This window comes from Nycticebus coucang, chromosome 6, assembly GCF_027406575.1.
Source record: "Nycticebus coucang isolate mNycCou1 chromosome 6, mNycCou1.pri, whole genome shotgun sequence".
Lineage (NCBI taxonomy): Eukaryota > Metazoa > Chordata > Mammalia > Primates > Lorisidae > Nycticebus > Nycticebus coucang.
The window spans coordinates 35,148,827-35,175,393 of NC_069785.1; the positions used below are offsets into that span (position 1 = coordinate 35,148,827).

Consider the following 26,567-nt stretch of genomic DNA (forward strand, 5'->3'; position numbering starts at 1 on the left):
CGGGCTTAGGGAAGGGGCTCCGTTATAGGTTGCCTAATGTAGTACAAGCAGTTAGCGCGTCATCTGTTTCTGGGGAGCAGCTATCTCTACAGGTTAGGTTTTTCCCATCCCTCCGCCATTTTAGGCCAGCGGCCGTCGTCGTCGTCTTACAGGTCTCTCCACAGTCATGCATCTGTCTCCCTTTGGTTACAAAGCTATAGCCAATATAATCTACTGATGATGACTAGAGTCATAAACTATTAGGATTTGATTTTGGAAAACAAGTAATATGCATAATTTAACAAAATGGCAGTTTTCTTTTTGATAACCACCTCCCTGCTATATTTTTTATTCTTCTTTTATTACCTTTGCTTCATTATTCATCTTACTGTTGGAATTCTACAATTCATAATGATCCTTAAAATGAACTTACTATCATTTTTTCCTGACTAGGTTAGTTTTGGGGCCAAAACATTAGATCAGATAACTGTTTGAGATGCCTTTTGATTTAGTGGTCCCGTGGTCATCCTTGTCTGTGGTATATTGTGCCTGTAAGCATTGTACATGTGGATTAAGCCTTCAGATTTATACATATTAAGGGCAACAAGGGCACCAGACATTTAATGAGATTCTTGTCTGCTTACTCGAACAGAGAATGGAATTATTTGTTTAAACCAAAAAGTTAACTTGATTTACATTTTCCTTTTCAGTCACAATTTGGTTGCTATCTAGTTTTCTTTTTTTAAGAGATAGGATCTCCCTCTGTCATTCAGGCCTGATCATAGCTCACTGCAGCCTTGAACCCCTGGGCTCAGGGGATCCTACTGCTTTAGCTTCCTGAGAAGTTGGCACTACAGGCACATACCACCACACCTGATTAATTAAAAAAAAATTTTTTTTAGAGATAAGCTCTCACTATGTTGCCCAGGCTGGCCTTGAACACCTGGCCTCAAGTGATCCTGATCCTTCCTCTTCAGCTTCCCAAAGTGCTGGGATTTACAGGGATGAGCCACCGTGCCTCATCTAGATTTTCTTTCTTTTTTTTTTTTAAATTTAGTCTTATACCTGAGTATATTTTCACAGTCCTTTTGAGTCACTAAGGCAAAAGTTAAGTAAAAAGGTATACCTAATAGAGAACTTTGAATACTGACCAACATAGGTCCTATAGTATTGATATTTTCTGATAGGAAAAGTTGTAGGTTCTATTAAAAAAAAAAAAGAAAGAAAGAAAAGAGAGACATACTGTGATGTTGAATAACTAGCATTGAGGATCCCCAAAGCGCCTCCATTCCAAGAACTAATGGCTACTCTGACAGTAGTAGCCATTTTTTGCTGGGCTCAAACAAATGGCTATTTACTTAGAGGTTCCCAAGGCTGTTGACATATTTAGCTATTTATTAAGCATTTTAAAGTAGACTTTACAATACTATTAACTTTGTTAAAATATTTTTAAAATCTAAAATATAACTCCCTTAGGCTGGATGTAGTGGCTCATATTTGTAATCCCAACACTTTGTGAAGCTAAGGTGGGAGGATCACTTGAGGCCAGAGGGTGTATAGTTTATAGATATTTTCATTCATGCCATAGGTTGTCTATTCACACCATTGATTGTTTCTTTTGCTGTGGAAGCTTTTTAGCTTGATAAATTTACACTCTTGTTTTTGTTTTGCAGTTTCTGGCTGGGGCTGGGTTTGAACCCACCACCTTCCGCATATGGGGCCAGTGCCCTACTCCTTTGAGCCACAGGCGCCGCCTTTGCACTCTTAATGATGGCAACCTATTGGATTTTTCTGAGCATTATTCATAGGTCTCTGTCCTTTTACTGGTTGTTTTATCTGTTGAGCATTTTGGCTCACTTTTTCCCATTCTGCTTATCTATATATAATAGTTATTGTCAGTAATTAGTTGCTAAGCTTTCAATAAGTGATTGGTACATTTGTAGGTAACAAACACATATACTTCTTGATCAGCAGAATTTAAGGGATGAGGCATGAAGAACACTAAAATGTACAACACAAAGTTATGACGTGACATATGACAGGAGACACAGTCAAGAGCAGGAGGCTTGGAAAGAGCAATATTCTATAGCCATAGAAACGGGGGCACTGTCCTCAGCAGTGGCTTGAGCCTAGACTATAATTGCCGCCCATGTACTCTTAATGGCTCTCTATATCTTACCACCCTGGTTCTCTTTCATAGCCAGTCTGGAAGGTGAGAGGGGAGAAGCAAAGAGGGAGCATCTGAATGAGAATACATTTCAGCAGGGGGTTTGCAGGATCTCATGCTGCTGCGTGCCTGGGAACATTAAATGGACAGCCAAATACTTTATCAGAAAGGAGCCAGGCGTTCAAATATTACAGGAAAATAAAAATTCATATGGGAAAAGAAACCTTGACATTAAAGAATGAAAGTATATAACATTACCGTCATTGATCCTCACGAACACAGCGGCCTCGTTTGGTAGATTTTTACTGCTTTCTTTTTAGATCTTCACAGAACTCTTAAGTTACACTCAAATATTTTTTCCCTTTTCCTTCCAAACTCATCCATACTCATTTCCTTCCCATGTCTTTCCCTGACGACCATCGCAGCCAGTCAGCCCTTCCTTTCTGTGTGTTGTCTCTCTACCTTGGAGCCGTGTTCTTACAAGGATTCTAATGGCTTATGTAGGTGTCTGTCTCCCTTACAACTCTTGCACTCCCCAACAGTACCAGAACTGTTCTAGGTGCCACTACAGACCAGTCAAGACAGGCAAATCACCCTCACAGAGTTCCCAGTCTATTTCAGAGAAGCCAACAGTAAAGAGAAAATAACCCAAGATTGGTTCAGAGAATGAGAAGTGTTGGGAAGGCCAGGCCCTCAAGACAGTCACAGGGAGGAGGCTAAGGAGGACAAGGGTGATCAAGGGAGGGCTCGGGGAAAAGGTGACACTGAGCTGAGATCTGAAGGAGTTGAGGGAGCAAGTCAGGTGGAGAGCAGGGGAGGAGAGCTTCAAGAAGATGGACTGATGCAAAGGTCCTGGGGCAGGATCCTACTTGCCATGTTGGAGAAACAGCCTGTGTGGCTGGAGCAGAGAGAGGAGGGGCAGGCTCTGGAGTGTTGGGGTGAGATCACCTGGGGAGTACTATCTGCAGCTTTGGAGAAGAATATAGGTGCTGGGAAAGAATCTGGGGTGTTGGGAGGTAATCCAGAGTGTTGGGAAGGATCTGGGATGTTGGGGAGAAATATGAGGCATTAAGGAGGAATCTAGAGTGCTAAAGAGGAATCTGGGGTTTGCGGGAGGGATCTGGGGAGCTAGGGAGGAAATCAGGGGTGCCGGGAAAATATCTTGGGTGCCATGGAGGCATCTGGGGTATTGAGGAGGGATCCAGGGTATTAGGGAGAAATCTGGGTGTCAGGAATTTGATGTGCTGGGGAGGAATCTGGGGAGTGGAGCAGGATCTAGACCACTGTAGAGGGGAGTCGGAGGTAGGGGGCCCCGAAACATGCAGTGCCGGGATCCTAGAGTCCCCACAATGAGGTCAAGTGGCCTCAAACCCTGATAAGGAGGCACCTGCACCCCAGCAGGGCTGCTCCAACACCCCCACCTTCCCACCAGTCTCTTCCCAGCCCTTCCTCACCTCCTCCACCTACTAGGGAGCCGGGGTGCATGTGAGCAGCTGAGGCCCATCTCTGGGCAGGGAATCAATATAATTCAAGTGTGCTGCAGAAGTTTAATTATAGGTTCAAGTGCCCCGTGAGATAAAAAAAGTTGACAAATACTGTCCTTGTACCCAGCAAGATACTGGGCACATAGCAGGACACCTGTAAATGTTTGTTGAAATGAGTTGAAAAGAATTGTCCCATTTAAACAAACTTCAAAAGCCATGCTTTATTTTAGATGCATTAGGTTCTCAGACTCATGCTCCACGAGTGATACAGTCATGCCTTTTTTCTTACATTTTTAGTATTTTTAGTTAGAGATCTAAATATTTAGATCTTTATGAAAAGATACTAAAACTTTTGGGGTGGAAGTTTACTAGGTGTTCCCAGGAGGTTGGGGAAAGAATTCTCACACAGTGATTAGGATAGAATGAAGTACCAAGTTTCTTTATTTTCCCTGAGAGAGAAAAAGAGGAGAGAAGGAATGGCCACCGCCACAAAGGAGTGAAATGCCAGACATTTGAGGAAAAGCTAGTGGTGTTTTAAAGGGTAAATATGGCCTTTTTTTTTTTCTTTTCTGCCTCAGCAAACAGTTAACAGAAGTGGCTGTGAAGTCGCAGGTGTTCTTTCTGGCTTATCTGAGTCCTTGCAATGTGGTGCTGGCAAGAACTGAGGCAGAGGGTTGGAGTGAGGAGCTCACACTCCAACCCTGTTCCATTTGGGCTCTTCAAGTCTGAGAAAGAATTCTTAGAGATAACAAGTCAAGCCACAGGTGTTTTTGTATTTTTTATTTTTTTATTAAGTCATTTGTACATAGATCATAACTACATTTATGCCATTATAGGATTCAATGTGTTGATTATTTGTACAAATTGGAGTGCTTACATCCTACTAATCAACATAGCCTTCACCTCATTTACCCAATTACAGCATTAAGACATTTGTGTTCTACACCTGATAGATCCATCTTGTACTTGCAATATGCTCCATAGGTGTGGTCCCCCTGCTAAACCTCCCTCCATTGACCCACCCCCCTCCCTTCCTCTCCCCTCCCCTTCCCTCCTTCATCCTAGGCTATAGTTGTGTTTCATTTTTCATATGCAAGTGCGAGTGATTATAAATTGGTTTTACAGTAGTACTGAGTGTATTGGATTTTTTTTTCCATTCCTGAGATACTTTACCAAGAAGAGTATTTTCCAGCTCCATCCATGTAAACATAAAAGAGGTAAAGTCTCCATTTTTTTGAATGCACAGGTGTTTTATTAAACAAAACAAAGGGGCTAGTTGTGAGTTTTCTCTTCAGAGGGGCCCGTTATGTGCTGTGAGTTTATTTTCCTCTATTAGATTATTAGCAAAGCCACCTTTCAGTTACTTTATTATTACGCTTCCCTGCATCTAAGCCATCTTTAAAATATGGATGCTCTTTAGGCCTTTAGGAATTTAAAATTTACTTTTAAGATTTACAAAATAAATGAACAGTGGTGATTGATTCTTTGTACAGGGTAGTACAGCAAACAAAATGCAGGTGCATGGCCTGTCTGTCCAAGTATATTGGATGCTCTTCAAGATAGCATGTGGTCTCTTATATGAAGAGCTAATTACATATATTCTTGAGAGTGTTTACACTTCAACAATTTCAAAAGATTTTTTTGTCATTCTTGAAAATGAAAAACCTTTAAAACAGTGGAATTGTTCGCGTGTTTTCTCCCTCGTAACAATTCTTTGCTGCAGTGTTTTCCATCCATCACTGACAGAGCTTAGCTATCATTTTCATGTCAAGCAATTCGGTTAAATTGCTTATTTAATTACAGTCCACCCTCCATATCCGATAGTCCTATACCCACAAACAATAGCAGATTGAAAATATTTTTTAAAACCCCTCATTAAAATAACACTGCAACAATAACAAAACTCATAAGTTAAAAATATACTGTAACTATTTACATACCATTCACATTGTACTAGGTTTTATAAATAACCTAGAGGTGATTTAAAGTATATGGGAGGGTGTGCCTAGGTTACATGCACATACTTTTCCATTTTACGTTAAGGACTCGAGCATCTGTGGAGTTTGGTATGGGGGAGGGGTCCTGGAATCAAGCCCTTTCTCCCCTCCCCTCTGAGTGAGGCCTATGTGAAGTCCCCAAATGCATCTCCAAATTTCTAGTTTCTTTATATTTTTCTCTCAGTCCCCTCATGGAAGTTTTTTACTTTTCCTGTTCTGCTAGTTGGGATTTACCTCTCAATTTCGCCCCAGCTGTTCCGTTTTTCTCTGCTCCATGCTGGCTGCATTCACTGTTTTTTGCCTGTCTTTGTCTCCAACAGAGGGATAGGAGTCGGGACACCAGTATTTTCTGCATTAGATGGGAGAGAAAGCCTGGAGGGGCTGGGGGCCTCTTGCTTCACCCTTAATACTTTATCTTTCTGGTTTCAGGGGAGCCCCCTCCACTCCATCTGCCAGTCTAGAGTTCCTCTAAGTCGCTGGTTCTAACCTGGCTACACGTGAGAACCACCTAGGGGAATTTTGAAACTACTGACATCTGAACACACTTCATACCAATCAAAATTCCAATTAGAAACACTGGGTGGGACACATGTCAATCTCTTTAAAGCTCTCCAGGTGAGTCCAACATGCAGCCTCGCAGGGGAATCTTCACCAGACTGACCGGCTAGTGGCCTGGCTACACTCCATCTCAGACCCTGTGCCCCTTTGGCCTTGCCCTTGGCCCAACCCTGCAGCCAGCTTGCTGTTCCCCACCTCGAGGTCCGTGGGGTGGGCTGTGCACCACTCACGTCTCCCTCCTCAGTTCTCTGCTCTGCTGCAAGAGCTGCCTGGTGCTTCCTCTTCTGCCATGGCTGTCCTCAGGTCCCAGCCGTCGCAGATCCACTTGCTTGTGGCTCCTGGATAGCAAAGAAGTTCCCCGAGGACAGGTCTTAGCTTTATTCCTTCCTTTGGAGGTCTCTAGGCATCTAAGATTGAGCCTGGCACTTAGGAGTTGCTCCCTGATTATCAGTTGAGTGAATTTCTCTAGAGAAGATTTTCTGCTGGTTTTAGAAGGATTCAGTTTATGTGATTGTGTTGTTTGGGCAGGAGACGGGGGGGGATGTCAAACTGCTGTAAGGTATTTCAGCTAACTTTTCTCTACACATTAGGAGATACCTGGGCCTCCTATTTCTAAGCCTTTCTGTTTTTTTTCCCCCTAAGGTTCACATTACTAGGGCTGCCAGTTCAATTATCTTTCCATATTGGTCATCTTTCTATTTGTCCTTATAGATTTATGCCTTAAAAATATGTTTTATTTATTATTTATTTTTGGAGACACTCAAGCTGTCGCCCTTGATAGAGTCCCATGGTGTCACAGCACATAGCAACCTCAAACTTCTGGGCGTAAGCGATTCTCTTGCCTCAGCCTCCCAAGTAGCTGGGACTACAGGCACCCACCACAATGCCTAGCTTTTTTATTGTTGTTGTTGTTGCAGTTTTCATTGTTTAGCAGGCCTGGGCCGGGTTTGAACCCACCAGTCTCGGTGGCCAGCACCCTTCCCACTGGGCTGTGAATACTGCCTAAAAATATGTTTTTAACACTTATTTGAGAAATTCAGGAGGGCAGTGCAAGTGAAATTTTATATTCAATTCATTCTGTTTAGCCAAAAGTTAGGCCCTTTGTTAATTCCTCCTCCATTCGCTTACAGATTGATTTCTTCCACAAATTTGTGGGATACCAACTATGTACCCGACACCATGAATCAAATAAAAGTTAACTACTAATTCAGCTAAGATTGAGGTTAGTAAATGGTGAATTCAGATGAAAAATACCAGGAGTTCTTTTTACTATTCCTGCAGTATTTTTGTAAAGTTGAAATTATTTTAAAATAAAAATGTTCTAAGAATGTGTCATGCAGGGACTAAGTTACAAAAAGCCTTCCGTGCTCTGCCAGAGATGATGAAGGCTTTGAGAGCGATTGAAGGTTTTAAGCAGAGGAGGGCTGTGATAAGTTTTGGAATTGAGAAAGATTCTCTGAGCATAAACTAGGATGGGTTTGAGGTGTGCAAGTCTGGAGGAAGGGAGCCCAGGTAGGAGGCTTTGCAATAATCCAGAAATGATGAAGGTCTAAGATGAGACCAAGGATGGAGAAAATCAACTTTCCCAGAACGCCTTTTTTATCAGATTCCCTTGGAGGTGAAGCTGTTTCTGTGGTAACATAACCAGGCATTATTAAGGAAAGAGAGCATGTTCTTATAGATTGTCTCTGGTGGTTGTAAAGAGAGACACAGTACCAGGATTTATGATAAAATTGACATTGCAGTGACCCACGAGAAAGGAGCTAGGGTTATTGCTATTCAGGGAACAGCTCCGTGTGCTGTGATTACAAACATTGCTCAGAATTAAATTTATCTGGTCCGATGGATAAAACACTGGAATTTGTAATAATAAATTTCTTTATGGCTCTCACCCATGCATTTTTCTCTCTCATTGGACAGCGCGTGCTCACTCTTGTTGCTATGGAGAGTCCGTCCCTGCTGGGCCAGGCTAATATGTGCCGTGAGGCTGCGCTGTGCGTTTGCTTTCATGCAAAGGCATTGCTGTCATTTTTACTTCAAGGTTTTCTCTTTTTATAAAACTTTTTGTTGAGGGTTTTAAAGAAAATTTATATGGACTTTCATCCCATGTGCAGGCAGTGTTCTTTGTGCTAACTGTTCTGGAAACTTTGTCCAGAGAAGTCCCACTTTCCTCCTATAGTTTAGCAGGTCATTGAAGACAACTGCAGAATTACTCATAGAACTGGTCAGTGTATTGTACACAGAATAGGGTGCTAGCCCAGAGCTACATCTGTGGGTTTCTCTGATCTGCTCTGGGTCAGGGATTATGGCCTAATTATTAGTAATTTCCGTATTCTTCTTCAATTACCACAGTGTAGTTGCTTGTTGGATAAATGGTGAATTGAACAGGGGATTAAGTGAAGCAGAAGGGTTTGTTCTGTGACTACACTCAGACCTATGTGGGGCTTTTTGGCGACTTTATTCTGTAGGTTCCTCTTAAGTGTTGAGTAAAAGTAGTAATGTCAGTATTGTACTTGAAGGTTTAAGACAAATTGATGAAAACATCGTGATTAAAATCACAATGTAAAATTTACCCTTGTAACCATTTTTAATTATACAGTTCATTTTGCAAATACAGAACTTTGTATTAAACAATAACTCTTCTTTTCTCTCTCTCCTGAACCACTATAGCCACTATTCTACTATGTTTCCATTAATTTAAGTATTTTTGATACCTTGTATAATTGGAATCATACAGTATTTGTGGTGTGTGTGTGTGTGAGAGAGAGACTGGTTTATTTCACTTACCAATGTCTGAAGGTTCATCCGCGTTGTGCCATGGGACAGAATTTCCTTTCTTAAGGCTAAATTCCACGTAGTATGTATCTACCATATTTTGTTTATCCATTAATCTGTCAACAGACGCTTGGGTTGTTTCTACTTTTTGGCTATTGTAAATAGTCCTGCTATGAATATGAATGTACAAATATCTCTTTGAGACCCTACTTTCAGTTCTTTTGGATATATACCCAGAAGTGGGATCGCTGGATCATGTGGCTTTATCGTTACTATTTTGAGGAACCCGCATATTGGTTTCCATGGTGGTTGCACCATTTTACAATCCTTACAAACCCTTTGGTGCACAAGGGTTTCACTTTTTCCACATTCTCACCTGCATTCATTTTTATTTTTCTGTTAAATGTATTATGGTATCGAATTTATATATATATATATTTAACACAAGAGCATTTACTGTGGTGTGCATTATAAGTAAAACCATTTGCAACACTCATCACAGTACTTTTTTCTTTTTTTCTTTTTTGTTTTTACATATACATGTGTTTATTAGGTTTCCATTTTTTGCCTTCACAAAATCAAAAAGGCTTAAAATTTAATAACAATAACAATGTTTAAGAACTAGAAACAAATTTATATTTCTAATGGATGTTAAAGGTAAAACAGAAGACTTGAAATAAATTTTCGTTTTGTGGCAGAACTAATGAAAGGAGTGCTTTTCCAAAAAGCCTTGAATTGTGAAGGAAATCCTGAGGGTACTCTAGTTGGGAAAGATTCATGTACATTCATAAAGATAAAAAAACTTTCTTCTAAAGCAGCACATTACCAAGAACAACTTCACTTAAACACTTAGTACAATAGGGTATTGAGTAGATGTCTTGAATTATGTCAGTTAACAGAAGATTTCCTGAAAGTGGTATATTTTGGATGAGGGCTTGAAGGGAGTTGGTAAATGAATTGACAGCAATAGTATGCGTTAATATGAAGAAAAATGTGATCTTTTACAAGCACAGAGTTTGACAATAGGAGCTAATATTGAATGTCTTCTCTGTATTTAGTAATAGCTTCAATTAGAAGTAGTAACTGTGAGTTTATTTAATAGGGATCGGTTCGATATTTTTCTTTTGATTTTCATTGAGATCTGGCAGTCTTTAAATACTATAATTATTTGTGTCACAGAATCCCTAGAATGGATTAAAAGAGTACTCGATAAACACCATTTTGTGATATAATCTTCCAGCACCTGAGCATTTCTTGATGATTGTAATTTCAGGTAGACTGCCCCTTTGTTTTCTTGTTTTCTTTTTTTTTTCCACATTCCCTGCTCTATTTCCATTTTTCAAGCACACTTTTCTAAATAAAACAAAACAGAACACATATACACAAAATTCCCAAACATCAGGAATTAGATGGGCATAAAACAGGGAGCTTACAGACTTAAAGGCTGAAAAAACAATACCAATTAACTATTAAAAATTCCTTTGTTCAAAACACAAAAGTGTTTTGTTTTTAATGGGATTTTTTTCTTTAAAAAGAATAAAGGAAAGGTTTAGGGACAAGGCACAAGTTTCGTGCACTGCCTGAGGCAGGCCCTGGCTTCTCTTCCTCAAAGACCTTTTGCAAACTGTAGATGCCAGCCTTCCATGGCCTCTGTGTTCAGCCTCCTTCCCTCCTTTGCATGCCGTCTGAAAGTACAGGCACCTGGGCCCACCTGAGTACAGCAGGCAGGGGTTACAGAGTGTCCAGGATGTGGCCGATCTTGGTGACCAGCTCCTGCCACTTTCCCGAGATGAGCTTCTCATTCTTGACATAGGTCCTTCTTGAGCTTGCCTGGCACCAGCCGCTCAGCCTCTGCTGCTGACTTGAGAACCAGCTTCTTGACCTGAGCGTCCAGCTTCTGCATTTCGCTCACTCTGTCACACAGATCAGAGCCCTCCATCTTTAGCCTGGACTGCAGCAGCGCGATCTCACTGCTGAAGGCCTTGTGTTCAGTCTCCAGGCACTTCTTGCCACTGTTGATGGTAGAGACATCCCGGGACTGTTTGTACCTATTGATGGTCTTCTCTGAGTGGCCTATTCTCTTGGACTAGGGTCAAGATCTTGTCTGTGATGTGGGCCATCTTCATCTTGGCTTCCATGGCCAGATCCTTGGTGATGGAAAAGTCTAGCCCAGCGATTTTCAACCTGTGGGTCGTGACCCACACGAACTATATTAAAGGGCGGCAGCATTAGGAAGATTTAGAACCACTGGTCTAGCCATACATAGAGATGATGGTGGTAAAGAACAAGATGTTGAAGACAGCCGCCACCAGCAGGGGCTCCTGCAGTACTAGCACCTTATTAAGGAGTTCTAGCACCACAGCACTAGCACCACAATGCCCTGAATGTGCGGCTCTACCGGATTTTTCTTGTAGGCCACGATTACAGGGTGATCAAATGTGTCCAGATAAGTGTAGTGCAGCTCATCTGGGGCACAGCTGATTTCATAGGAACTATCAATTTGGATATTCTTGACCCTTTCAGGCAAGATGATCTTCACAGTCAGTGAAGTTCGAGTGCTTCTCGAACATATGGTCCAAAAACCTCAAATTGTCATAGCTTGGGAAGTTGTAGCCAGTGTTGTAGTGGGTCTTCTGCTTGCCAAAGAGAGGAAAGTGAGGCCAGATTTCTATCACTACAGAGTCATTCAAAATAAGGAGGTAGCTGGTGGCAATATAGCCAATTTCATCCTGCTAATAAACATCGTGGGCAGCAGCAGGGAGGATGGTCTTAAAAGAATGAATGGAGGATATCCGCTATCAGGCTGTCTCTGAGATTCCCCTTAAGCACAGCCCCTGTGTGTTTCAAGCCCATGTCTCCTTCCTCAGCAGTGTTACTCCAGTGAGAGACCTCAATGATGTGGGTCATACTGGTGATGGTCAGGAAAGGGCTGTTATTCTCATAATGTGTTTTCAAAGTATCCTAACAAAAGGCAGGGACATCTCTGAAAGGCCCATAGTCCAGCAGGTCCTCAGCACACACAGGGTTCCCCAGGTTGGTGTAGCTCTTCACATTTCCGGAGGCAACTTCACATGCATGGTTTGTGTCTTCGTTGGGTAAGGAGAGTAGAAATGATGGTTCCTCAAACTCCACATGTTTCTATGATTGGGTAATCTGGGTTGGATATGGCTGAAGCACATGGGTGTAGACCAGTGGTTCTCAACCTTCCTAATGCTGTAATGTATTTTCATTGTTACAAAGGGGTCGCCACCCACAGGTTGAGAACCGCTGGTGTAGGCTGTTGCCACAGTGACTGAAATCTTGGATCCAGGATCAAGAGCAACTGGAAGGTTGACTATGAAAAATATCCTACTTTTACTCTTAATTTTGATTTCTCATACTTCCAGATTGTTGTCTTCCTCATCTTCTCCTTTCCCTGTGTACAAGGGATCCTCAGTAAACTTGACAGCTGGCTTGTCATCGGGAACCATGGAGGCCAGAAGGCAGTGGGGATACCTACTCAAGATGCCCTATCCATTGAGCGCTCAGCTCCTGCAGTCAGGGTGTCTGACAGAGCACTTGGGGTTATCCTCACCTTGCCTCATTTGTTTTCTTTTTCTTTGTCATGGCTAGATGGATGAAAGAACATTTACTTTAAGGAAGCAAATGCTGAAAAACTGAAGTGTATAAATAGTTAACAAAGTATGTCCATTTGCTGAGCATAAGCCTGTTGTCCCATATGTTCTTTTTGGGGCGGGGAACAGAGTTTTACTTTGTCACCCTGCTGGAATGCAGTGGTAAAATCATACTCCACTGTAACCTCAAACTCCTGGACTCAAGCAATCCTCAGCCTCCTAAGTAGCTGGGACTACTGATATATAATATCACACATAGATAATTTTTAAATTTTTTTGTAGAGACAGTCTTACTATGTTGCCCAGACTGGTCTTGAACACTGGGCTTAAGTGATCCTCTTATCTAGGCCACCCCAAGTGCTGGGGTCATGTATGTGAACCAACAGGCCCTGTGGTTTTCAATGTAAACTGTGCAGATCTCAAAACTAACACTAGAACAACCGGAAAAGATTAAGTATAAATTACATTGTGATAAGGTAACAGTGACTTTCATACTTGGACCAGATAGGTGGTGACGGTCTTCTTATTACTGATTTCTAGTTTTATTCCATTGTGGTCAAAGGAAGTACTTGGTATGATTTCAGTTTTTTTGAATTTTTAATACTTGTTTTGTGGCCTAACATATAATCTAACCTTGAGAATGATCCATGAGCCGATGGGAAGGACATGTATTCTGTAGCTATTGGATTACACGTTCTATAAATATCTATTAGGTCCATTTGGCCTAAAAGTTTCTTTCTTGGTTTTCTGTCTGGATGATCTGTCCAGGGGTGAAAGTGGAGTGTTGAGTCCTGCAGTGATTACTGTATGAGGTCTACCTGGTTTCAAGCTCTGATAACAGTTGTTTTGTATCTGAGTGCTTTGCGTTAGGTGCATATATACAGTTAGCATTGTCACATCTTCCTGATGAATTGACCTATTTATTGTTATGTAATGACTTTTCTTTTTTGCCTTCACATCTATTGTGACTTCTCTTTTATTTCCACTTGTTTAGAATATCTTTTAAATATTTAAAAATTAGCCAGGTGCCCTCCTGTAGTCCTGCTACTCAGGACATTAAGGCAGAAGGATCCCTTGAGCCCAGGAATTCAGTTACATTGAGTTATGATTCTGCTCCTACACTCTAGCCTAGATGACAGAGCAAGACCCTGTCTTAAAAAAATTATATAACATTAATAATCAAGACTGTGGTATTGGTGAAAGTAAAAAAATAAAGCAAAGAAGATGGCCAGAAAGAAACTTCAGGGTTCGTCCCTCCTGAGAAACACCAAATTCACGAACTATCCACTAAGCAAGCACCTTCAGAAGAACCAAAAGTTAGGTGACTGATGGTGCTACATGGTTTTAACATTATGTCAAAGAAAGAGGCACAGAGGGGACATTTCCCTATCTGATCAGTTCTCTCATATGCTAGAATAATTCTCCATCTATTCATTTCTCTCATATGCTAGACTAATATGTTGCAGTTTTTTCCATGAGGGTCTTTGAGTCATTTTATTAAATTCTTAGTTACTCTGTAGTTTTGTTGATATGATGTGCAGGATTTTTAAAGTCAATTATATTTTCTGATTTTCAGTGGGGCTTTTTTTTTTTTTTTTTTGGTTGGGGATTCATTGAGGGTACAAGAAACCAGGTTATACTGATTGCATTTGTTAGGCAAAGCCCCTCTTGCAATCGTATCTTGCAGTGGGGCATATTTGATCCAGTAACCTTAGAAGACTCTCGTTAATTCTTGCAGTTTGCACATTCGTTTGTATTTTCTTTTTTTTGAGATAGTCTCCAGCTGCCACTCTGGGTAGAGTGCTATGGTGTCATAGCTCACAGTAACCTCCAAATCTTGGGCTCAAGCGGTCCTCTTGCCTCAGTTTTTCTATTTTTAGTAGAGACAGGGTCTCACTTTTGCTCAGCCTGGTCTTGAACTTGTGAGCTCAAGCTATCCACCCACCTCGGCCTCTCAGAGTGCTAGGATTATAGGCGTGAGCCACTGCGCCAAGCCTCTTTTGTATTTTCCATGTAGTCAGCTGTGTTGTGTGTATACAAGGTCAATTTTGTTTTTCTCTTTTTACTATTGATTTATCTTTATTTTTTATTTATTTTTTTTGAGACAGAGCCTCAAGCTATCACCCTGGATAGAGTGGTGTGGCATCACAGCTCCCAGCAACCTCCAACTCCTGGGCTCAAGCGATTTTCCTGCCTTTGCCTCCCAAGTAGCTGGGACTACAGATGGCTGCCAAAACACCTGGCTATTTTTTGTTGCAGCCGTCATTGTTGTTTGGCGGGTCCAAGCTGGATTTGAACCTGCCAGCTCAGGTGTATGTGACTGGTGCCTAAGCTGCTTGAGCCACAGGCGCTGAGCCTGATTTCTCTTTCTTATCACACTAGCTTTTGCTTTAGCTTCAGCCATGTTCGACAGAAGCAGTGATAGAGGGCATCCTTTTTTTTGCTTTTTACTTTGGTGGGAATGCTGCTATATAGTTTGCTGTATGTTTTTATAGTTGTTATCTGTTTAAGAAAGTTCCCTTCTATTCCTGATTTTGTTTTTTTTTTATTAATCTTGAAAGTGATTACTTTTTTGATTGCACTTTCGGGAAATTAAAGGGTTATTCCTTTTCATGCTTTTCTTACCTGTAGTATGCTGTTTTGCATGAGCATATGAGGATATGTAACTGAGGATAACTTTAAAAAAAAAAGTAAAATAATAAAAGAATGCCCTCAGTCTTAGCTATTTGTACAACAGTATAGAAAACTTGGAAAATACTCAAAAAGCACATTAAAGGTAGTAAAAATTAGTCCTACTCTCTCTATTTAAAATTTCTGGCTCGGTGCCTGTAGTACAGTGGTTACGGCGCCAGCCACATACACCCAGGCTGGCAGGTTTGAAACCGACTTAGGCCAGCTAAACAACAATGACAACTAGCACAAAAAATATAGCGGAGTGTTGTGGCTGGTGCCTGTGTTCCCAGCTACCTGGGAAGCTGAGGCAAGAGGATTTCTTGGCCCAAGAATTTGAGGTTGCTGTGAGCATTGACGCCACAGCACTCTACCGAGGATGACATAATGAGACGCTGTCTCAAAAAAAAAAAAAAAAAAAAAAATTTTTTTTTTCTTCTTTTACAAAGTAAAGTAGATTCCCCCGATCTCTGCTTCCAGCCAGAGAATTACTTAACTGCTTTATACATACAGTTCCTGCATTTTTCCTCTGTGTAAAGAAAGAAGACTGATAAGTAATTTATATATATACATACATAGCCTTTAAATTCCCAAGTGGGAACATGCTATGTATGTATTTTGCCACTTTTCTAATGCAACAGTGTTTAATTAAAATCTTCAGAGATTTAAGAAAAATGTTATTAGAGTTCCTTATAGGAATATACCAAATTGCAAACATTCTCCCATTTTCGACTGTTACAACAACTGACTGTGAATACACGTGGACATCCATCATTTCCTATTTGTTGCTAGCATTTTTATGTAATGGAGTCCTAGAAAAAGGGCAGAGATACCTCCAATTTTCCCTGAGTTGAGTATCATTCTTTTATGGAAAACTGTGAAAAGAAATTTATTCAATTACATGTCTCAAGATTTTTAGCCATTTGGGCATTTGTAGCTCAAAATAGGAGACAATAGAGCCATCAAAAATACATTGGTCCTGTCTGTACATAATTACTACTCAGCTAGATCATTCCCTTCTGGCACTTATCTTAGTGATCATCTGTTTTGATTCCCTCTTTTCCTAGATAAACAAGCTGAAAATCAGAAATACTTCCTGAGATTTGAGATGGACAAGATTATTTTTAAAGTAAGCCATGCTTGAGACTTGTAAATGCCAGGCAGTGTGCTGTGTTCACAATGTGCAGACATCACTTTAGGAAGTGAATGTTCTCATTTACCCTTCACAGCTGAGGAGTCAGGTTTGGAATTTAGGTGGGTAACTCCCTTAAACTTACACAATTAAGAAGTGGTAGAGCTTAACTTTGGAGCCACTTCTGCCTGATTCTACACCCATGTTCTTACCACTGAGTTCTTCTTTCTGAGGGACTGTAACCAGCACACCATTACATTCAGATTGTTTCTGTAGTATTTTGATTTCACAATGTGAAGAGTTTAAACATAGTCCATTTGCCACCTAGTCATTCTCCTTAGTGAGGATGTTAGGTTGCTGTTGATAAAGTCGCTTGACAGAGTTTGCAGTGGAGGAAATCAGCTGACATTTGTGTTGCTTAGAATGGCTGTCTAAGGTTATGAGAAAGGTCAAAGTAAAAACACAAAACAAAACAAATGAGAAACAGGGTGGGAGGAGATCACACCGTGTGTGTTGTTTTCCCTTTCCTTACAAATTCTTTACTGTTCTTCCTTTTCCTAGAAGAATTGCTTGGTCTCTAGCTCCTGAAGATCTTTTAAATCATGTTATCTTCGTTCGAGGAAGTAATAGATTGAGCCTCAGCAAGGAGAACAGAGGGATTTCTTTAGCAAAGAAAATTGCTATTCTTAAACCAGTCCTTTACCTTATGTGTTTCTTTTTGCTGATGGTGGAATCTAAGCGGTTGATACTGTCTTAATAACTTACGATTCAAAGTGGAAATCACTTATTAACTGAGTTGGTGTTTAAAAAAAATTCAAATAACAATTTGAATGAGGCTTTACTACTAAATTTCTCCTTCAAATAATTTTTAGAGTCTTTCCTGTCACGATGAGGGGATAGGTTTAAGTAGCCATAAAAATGTTTACTATATACATTTAACAGATTTGAATATTATTGTATTTGATCTATTTTATGATGGAAATTGTCTCTTACAAATTTCTTAGCAGGGTTCTTTGAGCTTCTTTTGGAGGCAGAGAAATTTGATCCCTCTGGAACAAACACCTCCCCCTTCCCAGTGCCCTCCACCCTGAAAGATGCAGGGTTTTGACCCTATCTGATTTAGATGCAGTGAACTTCTTTTTCATTCAGAGATCTTTACCACAGCCAGTATTAATACGCGACATGGTGATGCTAGAAAGTGAAGGAATCATAGGCAACATCAGTATTGTAAAAGTAATTGGGGCATGGGGAGAATTCTGTAGGAGAAAAATAATCATTTTAACAGATTGAACCTTACGGTTGAAAAAAAAATTCAATTTCAGTTCTGTGTTTTGGAATCTCCAGGTTTTATAGCCATTTGTTAGATGTGGACGGGATGTTCTGTATGATAGTGATAACAAACTGGCTTCCTCTGTGCAGCTCCCTATTCTAAAATTATTATTGAAATACTGAAGGCTTTTGTTACTGACTACTGCATAGTTGTCATATATCCTGACCTAGGGCTAGTCCATCTTTCTAACTTAGTTTTTATGGGCCCTAGCATAGTCCATGTGCATGAATGAAAAAAAAAAAAAGACTGGCATTCCAATGGAGGATGCCTTAATTCTGCTTTTTTGTGGCATTATGAGGGGCCAGGCCCAGCTTACTTCCTGAACTAATTCAATTGGAGTGCTTCTGTGTGCTGGGGAGGGTGACATCTAATCCAGTGTAGAATTCCATGTGAAGTTGGATAGATCATGTTCTCTCAGAGCTTCATAATCTTGCTCGTCCTTCCAAAAGACCATTCTACTCCAGGATTACATAGCAAAGAAAGAGACAAGGGCTGTTTTGGGAATATATTTCACTCCTCTCCAATGACACGGAGCAGTTGTGACCTGCTTACAGTAACATTTGTGATGTTGGAGCTGTTGGTGTCTGAGAAGGAACACTCTTCTTTCAGGTTTCCCATCAGTTTGAGCTCTGATTAATTGTGCTCTGTTCTGTGAAGAACACTGTATGAGCCAGTGACTTTCCAACATGTTTGAATAGGGTCCAAGTAAGAAATATAATTTTGCCACCCTTTCCCATGTACACCAGAAACAAAAGATTCATCAATCTTGCATTTATTTCATGTGATGTTCTTTTGTTGTATTCTATTATGTATTTTGTTTCAAAATGCTGATACCCGCTGTATTGACTTAATAAACTAGTAATGTGTTAAGACCTCTAATTTAAAATTAACTCTTGCTTAATTAGGAAGGCCATTTATCATTTTTCTTCACGAGTGTGTGTTACTCCTGTTGCAGTTTTACTTCTTCATAGAACTAGTCTTCCCCGATGTACCCGTGTCAGTGTACGTAGAGTTGTCCTGGGATCTGTGTCTGTCTTCATGACATTGTCTTCGGGGTGCACACTTAGACCTGTTAACGTGTATGTCCACTGGTAGAAATGGAGACTCCAAACTGTTTCATTGACATAGAAATAGTAGTCACGAACTTGCCAAATTGGGTGTTTGTTATTAAGTAATATATGTTGCAAAAAGACCAAAGGGTCTCAGAATGTGTTTCATTCTTCAGGCTTCTGCTTATTTGCATCAGTCCTTATAGCCTGTTTGTAACAGCCAGTGCTTTTTTTTTTTTTTTAGAGACAGAGTCTTACTTTGTTGCCCTCGGTAGAGCGCGGTGCTGTCACAGCTCACAGCAACCTCCAGCTCTTGGGCTTAGACGATTCTCTTGCCTCAGCCTCCCTAGTAGCTGGGACTACAGGTGCCCGCCACAACACCCAGCTATTTTTGTTGTTGTTGTTGCAGTTTGGCCAGGGCTGGGTTTGAACCCGCCACCCTCGTATATGGAGGCCAGCACCCTACTCACTGAGCCACAGGTACCACCACCTCATAAGATGTTCTAATAGTGGGGAGCTTGCAGCCTCAGGGCCAACCTTGACTGAATCCAAACTTCACAGAACAAATCCCTTTATCAAAGGGATTTCAAGCAAGTTGCCCACACCTTATAAAAAAAGAGACTCACTTTGTAAGACTAATGCTGGCACCAGCCTTCAAAGCCACCAAAAAAGACTACTTTTCAAGGCTGCTAAATTCACAAATTCACTACAGCCATCTACCCACCTCAGCCTCCCAGAGTGCTAGGATTACAAGTGTGAGCCACCATACCTGGCCAATTGTAGGATCTGTTAGGAATTTTTATTCTGTTCCTGGTGATCGTCACTTTGAGTTTCTTGGAGCTGTTATGATTAGATGGATACTGCCTAGCCAGAGGCTCTCATCTCTAGATTAGGAACATCTTAGGTAGCATCTCACAGTGATTGCTGTTACACAGTGACTGTCGTTACATGCCACATCAGGGAAGAAGGAATTCTGCTTCGTTGGCTATTGTCAATTCTTATCTATAAGGCAAGTGTTTGTTAAAGACATGTCTGGAGTTATTGTAGACCCAGGGCTACCACATCAATGGTCCTTCCTGCCTGGGAATACCTTTCCAGTACAGTTTTTCTGTGACTGTTGGCACCTGTGCAATCCCTCTGGGAAGGATGGCCGAGCTCCGTTCATGTGGCAGTCAAGTCAGCGTGGCTTATGTCTCACATCCTGGCCTCTCCTCGGACACAGAAAGCCTTATTCCCTCCCCTCTCTCTAAGTTGATTGCTTGTTGGAGAACACTCTGCTTGTCTACTGTCCCTCATTATTTAGTCTCACTCTCTTGCACTATTCTCTTAAGGCGTTTTTCAGCCCTATGTCCAGTGTCTGCAGCATCTCCTAATCTTCGACACTTTCAGGGTCACCTTCTCAGCCAACTCTATGGCCATTTGTGCCACACCTTGATCTCTTGCTTGCTTTCACCCTGTTGGCCTGGTTTCTGTTGTCAAAGAAGAATGCCTCTTTCAGTTTCTTTCACAATATGACCTATAAGATCTCCGGGCTTTCAGGTTTCCTTGTGCAAGGACTAATTGTTGAATGATAGCACCGAGTAACCAGTTTGTTTGCATCTTTGCTGTAGTGGTTTGTGAGTTTTATGTAACATTCTTTCCTAGTAATACTTTCCTGCATTATTCAACAGAGAGTCTTCTATTTTGACAAGGTGTTGGAGTGAACTGAATCTTTAGCCTTTTACTCATTTGAAGAGTGTAGCATGGATTAGCTTCTGCCTTTGTAGGTTTCAGACCTTGCTTCTTCCCCACTGCCCACCTACATCATGGCCAGGACACACAGGAAGCTGTCCAGTCCTGCAGTATTGTGTCCTGACACTGTGATGGCACAGCGTGCAGTAGGAGTAATTCTGAAAGCTATTTCTGCACCAGGGTGGCCAGCAAGTCACTTTAAATATGTCTCCAACTCAAATTCCCTTTATCCAGTTCCTCCAAAGGCTGAAGGCCACATCAAAGCCACCCCATACAAGGGAAACTGCGAACTTAGAGTGGAAAGAGTGCTTTTAACAGATTGGAATTAAAATTGTGTACTTTTGCATATTGTATAAAAACATATGACCGTATGATACATTGATAGAACCTCCAAATTCTACAGAAATATATGATTAATGTGTGATTATATTAGCAGAGCCTCCCAAGGCCTCAGGAGGGGCCTGTGCAGGTGAGATCCCAAAAGCTTATTTCATTAGTGTAATGAAATAAGTTTTTGTCTGCTGGTGGAAAAAGATCAGAGTGTCATATCAAAGTATGGTTAAAGCAATGCTTTTTAGAGTGTGTTACATGTATATTTAGCATTAGACAATTCACTGGGATGAAAAATTGTCATTATTTTGTTAATGATGCAGACATTTGGTTAGTATAATACTTTCCAGGTGCCAGACACTGTTATAAGCACTTAATATTATTATTGCATTTAATTAACCTTTGGAGTTAGGTGCTATTATTGTATTCATTTTAAAAAGAAATCTGAGGCACGGTGATTCTAAATAACCTGTCACAACCAATAAATAGGGAGCTGGGAAGAAGCTTGGCCTTCACGTCCATGTCCTTAACCCTCCTGCGTCGCCGCTCGGATCCTTGTAGAGCTGCTGTGATCCTGGTCCTGATGAGGTTGGACACTTCCCAGCACGTTTAATAGGGATGTGTTTTGTTTTTCTCATTTTAGAAACATTGGGAAGAAAAAAGATTCATGAGAATGAAGTGATAAACTCCTGAGAAAACACAGGTGCCGAGATTGGTTGGCCAGCAAGAGGGCAGGTTATTGAATAGCTACTTACTGTACTGTGCTTTCAAGATTCCAAGAAATACTACTTTTCACACTTTAGTGTTTTTAGTCAATACATACTTTACACAGGTGATGTGATAATATCCCCCACCACCACCTGAAAAACTGTTTAAAATGATAATACAAGTGAAAATAGTGTCTTGGAAAAATAGCAGAAACCTTTGTTGCTATAAGAAGGACATTGGGCAATACTTTCATTTGCTGAGAAGGCACAATTAGGAGAAAAATAAGTTATGTGATACAGGAAGATTCTGATGCAACAGGAGGCCTGTTTTCTTAGTGATAATATTAGAACCATGCTCCACTAGGATGGATCAGATTTCAGTCTTCAAAAGTATGTAAAACATGGTTAAAGCTTTCCATCTCAAGTAAGTTTAGGTTTGACTTCTAGCTGTTATTTGAAATTCTTCCTCCCACTAAAGAGAGATTCAGTGAGATTTCGTACCCTGTATGGTACGAAAGAGAGATTCAGTGAGATTTTGTACCCTGTTGGGTCGAAAAATCTCTTAAATTATGCACCACACTCACCACACTATTACCAGTCTAAGCCTTCACCCATGCTTATGGGCAGGAGTTCCTTTGGAGTATCTTATGCAATTACCAGCCATTAACCAGCACACCATCTTAAGAGCACTGCCTTAGGGTTCTGAGGGTGGGGGTACCATTGCTGTGCCGTCACTGCAGGGCCTGGCGCTTGAGGGAAAGGAATGGCAGTGGAATGGTCCCATTCTTTTTTCCCCTTATTTCTTTGAAGTGTCTTCACCAAGGTCTTCAACCAGATTTCCTTTTTTGATTGCCAATTTCTCTTAATTCTATTGGGATCAATAGATGATCAGTCCTGGTTTTGTCGTAGAGAAAAGGAGATATCAGAAGGAAGACTTGGGGTAGATTTCTCTTAACCTGCTGCTAGCACTAGTCATTTACCCCTGAGACTTTGTAAGAAATGATGTTAGGCCGAGACAGAGTGGTACTTTCTCTGGTAATTGTTTTAGGGAACCGTGGGGAGGAAGGGTCAGTGGGCTTGTGTGAAGTCAGCATCGAGTTGCTTTGTAAGCCAGAAGACACGTGAAAGTTAACATGGTTAACATAGAGGCCAATGAAGAATGAGTTTCAATTCCAACTTTGATATAAGTAATTAAATATTTCCTAAAGCAAATTTTTATAACATGAGGGTGTTTGTAGATACGGCAAAAAGGAGTTCTAAAAATATATTTAACCACAGTCAGTTATATAATTTTATGTTGCAAACATCAGTTATAGTTTAAAAATATAACGAATTACATATTTTATCTAATTTAGAGTAAGAGCCAGATTTTTCTCTATTATTTATCACCTACCTTCTTCTTCAAATAATGCCAATAATTAAGGGCCCATGAAAACAATGAAATATTTTACAAGAGAAGCAAGAATGTGTTTTGAATGCTTACATCTAGGTAACTTTTTTTTTTTTTTTTTTTTTTTTTTTTTTTGAGACAGTCTCACTCTGTCCCCGGGTGTATAGTGTTGTGGCATCATAGCTCATAGAAACTTCAAAGTCCTGGACTCGAGTGATCTTCTTGCCTCAGTTTTTTTTTATTTTTAGTGGAAATGGGGGTCTCCCTCTTGCTGAGGCTGGTCTTGAACTCCTGAGCTCAAGTGATCTCAGCCCCAGAGGGCTGGGAATACAGGCATGAGCCAACATTTATGTAACTTACATACTTAAAAATATTTTGAAAAATGCCATGAACATATTTGATAAATTAGTGCATTTCAATCATATGCATTTAAAAATGGTATACTAGGGTCAGCATGATTTAATAAGTGGGCATATATGAATACCTTTTTTTTTTTTTTTTCTTTTTTTGTAGAGACAGAGTCTCACTTTATGGCCCTCGGTAGAGTGCCATGGCCTCACACAGCTCACAGCAACCTCCAACTCCTGGGCTTAAGCGATTCTCTTGCCTCAGCCTCCCGAGTAGCTGGGACTACAGGCGCCCGCCACAACGCCCGGCTGTTTTTTGGTTGCAGTTTGGCCGGGGCCGGGTTTGAACCCGCCACCCTCGGTATATGGGGCCGGTGCCCTACAGACTGAGCCACAGGCGCCGCCCCTGAATACCTTTTTTTGTTTATCGAAAAATACACCAAACTTGTGCTGGGTTGTGGGCAGCCCAGATGTGAAACCTTTCTCTCATTGTAGAAAGTTCTGGTCAACACTTGTAGAGAGCACCATTAAATCTAATCAGCCTCTCTTATTGACTGCATGTAGTCATATACAGGTGTTCAGGGCTTTGAAGATGACCTTGCTGCCTCTCTACAGACCTGGCCGTCTACCTGCACTTCCTTGCCTCTCTTGTGTTCTTCCTGTTTGTCGGGCTTTCACCATCACTTTAAAACTTGTCTGCATTTTAACTCCGCTGTTTCCTTCTTTCTCAGAAATAGCTAAGTGTCTCATACTTTCTAAGGCTGACTCCTTTGTCTCAGTGTCCCTGATTCTGTCCTTCACACCTGCTGTCGATTTCTTGTCTTGTATCTTTGGCCTCACCTCTGCTTCCATATTCTCCCTACAGCAGTGATTTTCAACCGGTGAGCCTCGGTTGAGAGGATCTGAGGTGTGCTGTGAAAATTTTTAAAGATTATTAATTAAATTATTTTCAAAAGTTCAAAGCATCAAAGCACAGGAAGTATATTCTTTTTTTTTTTTTAACTTTTTTTTTGATCAACGTAATGTAAGTGTGCCATGGAAGTTTAACTATGGGTTCAAGTGTGCCGTGAGGTAAAAAAAGATTTGAAAAACAGTGCCCTGGAGCCTGAACTGCTGCCATTTCTTTAGTAGTAATTTATTAACTATTTGCCTTGGCATTGTGATTTCTCCTTTTATGAACTCAATGTGATGTACACACGTGCCTATAAAATGTGTACAATTTCCATTTTCCAGAGAAGGTTCCATGAGAGTTATCTGCAGTCCCCAGTTAAGCAGAACTTTGTATAGTGAGCGTCAGCCTCTGCTCCGGTACCTTCAGCAGGACTAAGCACGACTCCTCTTCCTTGTTCTTTACAAGTACCTGCTGCTCTCAAGCATGCTGGGTCATTCTGTATTGTTTCCCCCATCTGGGCCTCACCCCCTTTCCTCTTGACTAAGTCCTGCCTTTATTTCACATTAGTAATAGTTTGTGCTGCTTTATATTACTGCATAACTTTCTGTTAGTTTTTTGAGAACAGGAGCCAGACTGTACCTCTAGTCCTCTGAGTGCCCTGGCTGCTATAGGCATATAGTAACCTGTTAATGGAGGCAGAGCTGCTCTGCGTCACGGGCAAACTCCTCCTGGAAGGCCGTTTGACCCTCTACCAGCTTTTATAAATGCAGTTTTAATAGAACACCGCCACAGTCCTTTATCTGCTTATTGCCTGTGATTGCCTTTGCACTGCAACAGCTGGCTAAGTAGTTGTAACAGAAAATATTGACTCACAAAGCTAAAATATTTACAATTTAATCATTTGTGAAAAAGTTTGCCCATCTCTGCTCTACGTCTGTAACATTGAAGCCTCTCACTATTGTGTGTCTTACAATTCAGACATTAGTAAGACTGTTCTTTGTTAAACATGCCTCTGCTTCAGTATTATTGTAAGGTTACATATAATTATTAAAATTATGTTTCAAGGATAGAATAAATTCTCAATTAGTCATTTTTTATTTTCTTTCTTTCTTTTTTTCTTTTTTTTTGAGACAGAGTCTCAAGCTGTATCCCTGGGAAAAGTGCTATGGCGTCACAGCTCACAGCAACCTCCAACTCTTGGACTTAAGTGATTCTCTTGCCTCAGCCTCCCAAGTACTGGGACTACAGGTGCCTGCCACCAACACCCGGCTATTTTTTTGTTGCAGTTGTCATTGTTGTTTAGCTGGCCTGGGCTGAGTTTGAACCTGCCAGCCTCGGTATATGTGGCTGGTACTATAACCACCGTGCTACAGGCGCTGAGCCTCAATTAGTCATTTTTTTAACTGGTGAAACAATGTGTGGCTAAATCTCACATTACTAATTTCTTTTTTCTACCTAATATGGTTGTTTCATTGAAATAGAATAAGAACATGGTAATTACCAAGCTTATCCCTTTTTTTAGCTTATCATATTTTAATGTAGTTTGCCTTGATTTTGTGAAAACTTTATAGTATAAAATTTGCAACATTAAAGTCTGTTTTCTTAATTAGGTTAACTCAGAAAGCAATTTTCTTTTCTTTTCTTTTTTGAGCCAGAGTCCTACTATTTGCCCTTTGTAGAGTGCAGTGGCGTTACAACTCACAGCAACCTCAAACTCTTGGGCTTAAGTGATTCTCTTGCTTCAGCCTCTCAAGTAGCTGGGACTACAGGCGCCTGCCACAATTCCTGGCTATTTTTTGGTTGCAGTTGTCATTGTTGTTTAGCTGACCCAGGCTGGGTTTGAACCTGCCACCTTTGGTGTATGTGGCTGGTGCCATAACCACTGTGCTACAGGCGCTGAGCCTAAATTGATATTTTTTAAGTATATATATACATATATATGAGATACTACATGTGTGTGTATATATATACACACATAAATATATGTGTATATATGTGTATATATGTAAATATGTGTATATATGTGTGTATCTACATGTGTATATATACACACATAAATATATGCGATATTCATATACAAATATGAGATACTCATACAAAGGGTGCAACAATCTATATATACATATTAAGAAAGGAAAAAACTTAAAATTGTAATACAAGTCATTTTTGACTTCTGCAATTATAAGAGATGCTCAAATGTGACTTGTATTCATCTTTTGTTATCAGTATACACATATATTGAGTATATAATTTTAATACAGTTTTTCCTTTTTTAAAATGTGTATGCATTTTTCACCCTCTGTTTATACATGTACAAATGAGATACCTGTGTATATACAAATATGAGATAGTCATATACACGAGAAATACATGAAATACTTGTATGTGGGTCACTACAAAAAGTTTTTAGAAACT

General features: G+C 40.5%; 1 protein-coding gene and 1 pseudogene across 1 annotated transcript in view; one reads left to right on the forward strand and one right to left on the reverse strand.

Annotated features, from left to right (window-relative positions):
- Window positions 1-26,567, forward strand: part of AVEN (apoptosis and caspase activation inhibitor) — a 147,965-nt gene that overhangs the window by 65,705 nt on the left and 55,693 nt on the right. The gene's annotated exons all lie outside the window — the stretch shown is intronic.
- Window positions 10,692-12,430, reverse strand: LOC128587657 (dolichyl-diphosphooligosaccharide--protein glycosyltransferase subunit 1-like; annotated as a pseudogene).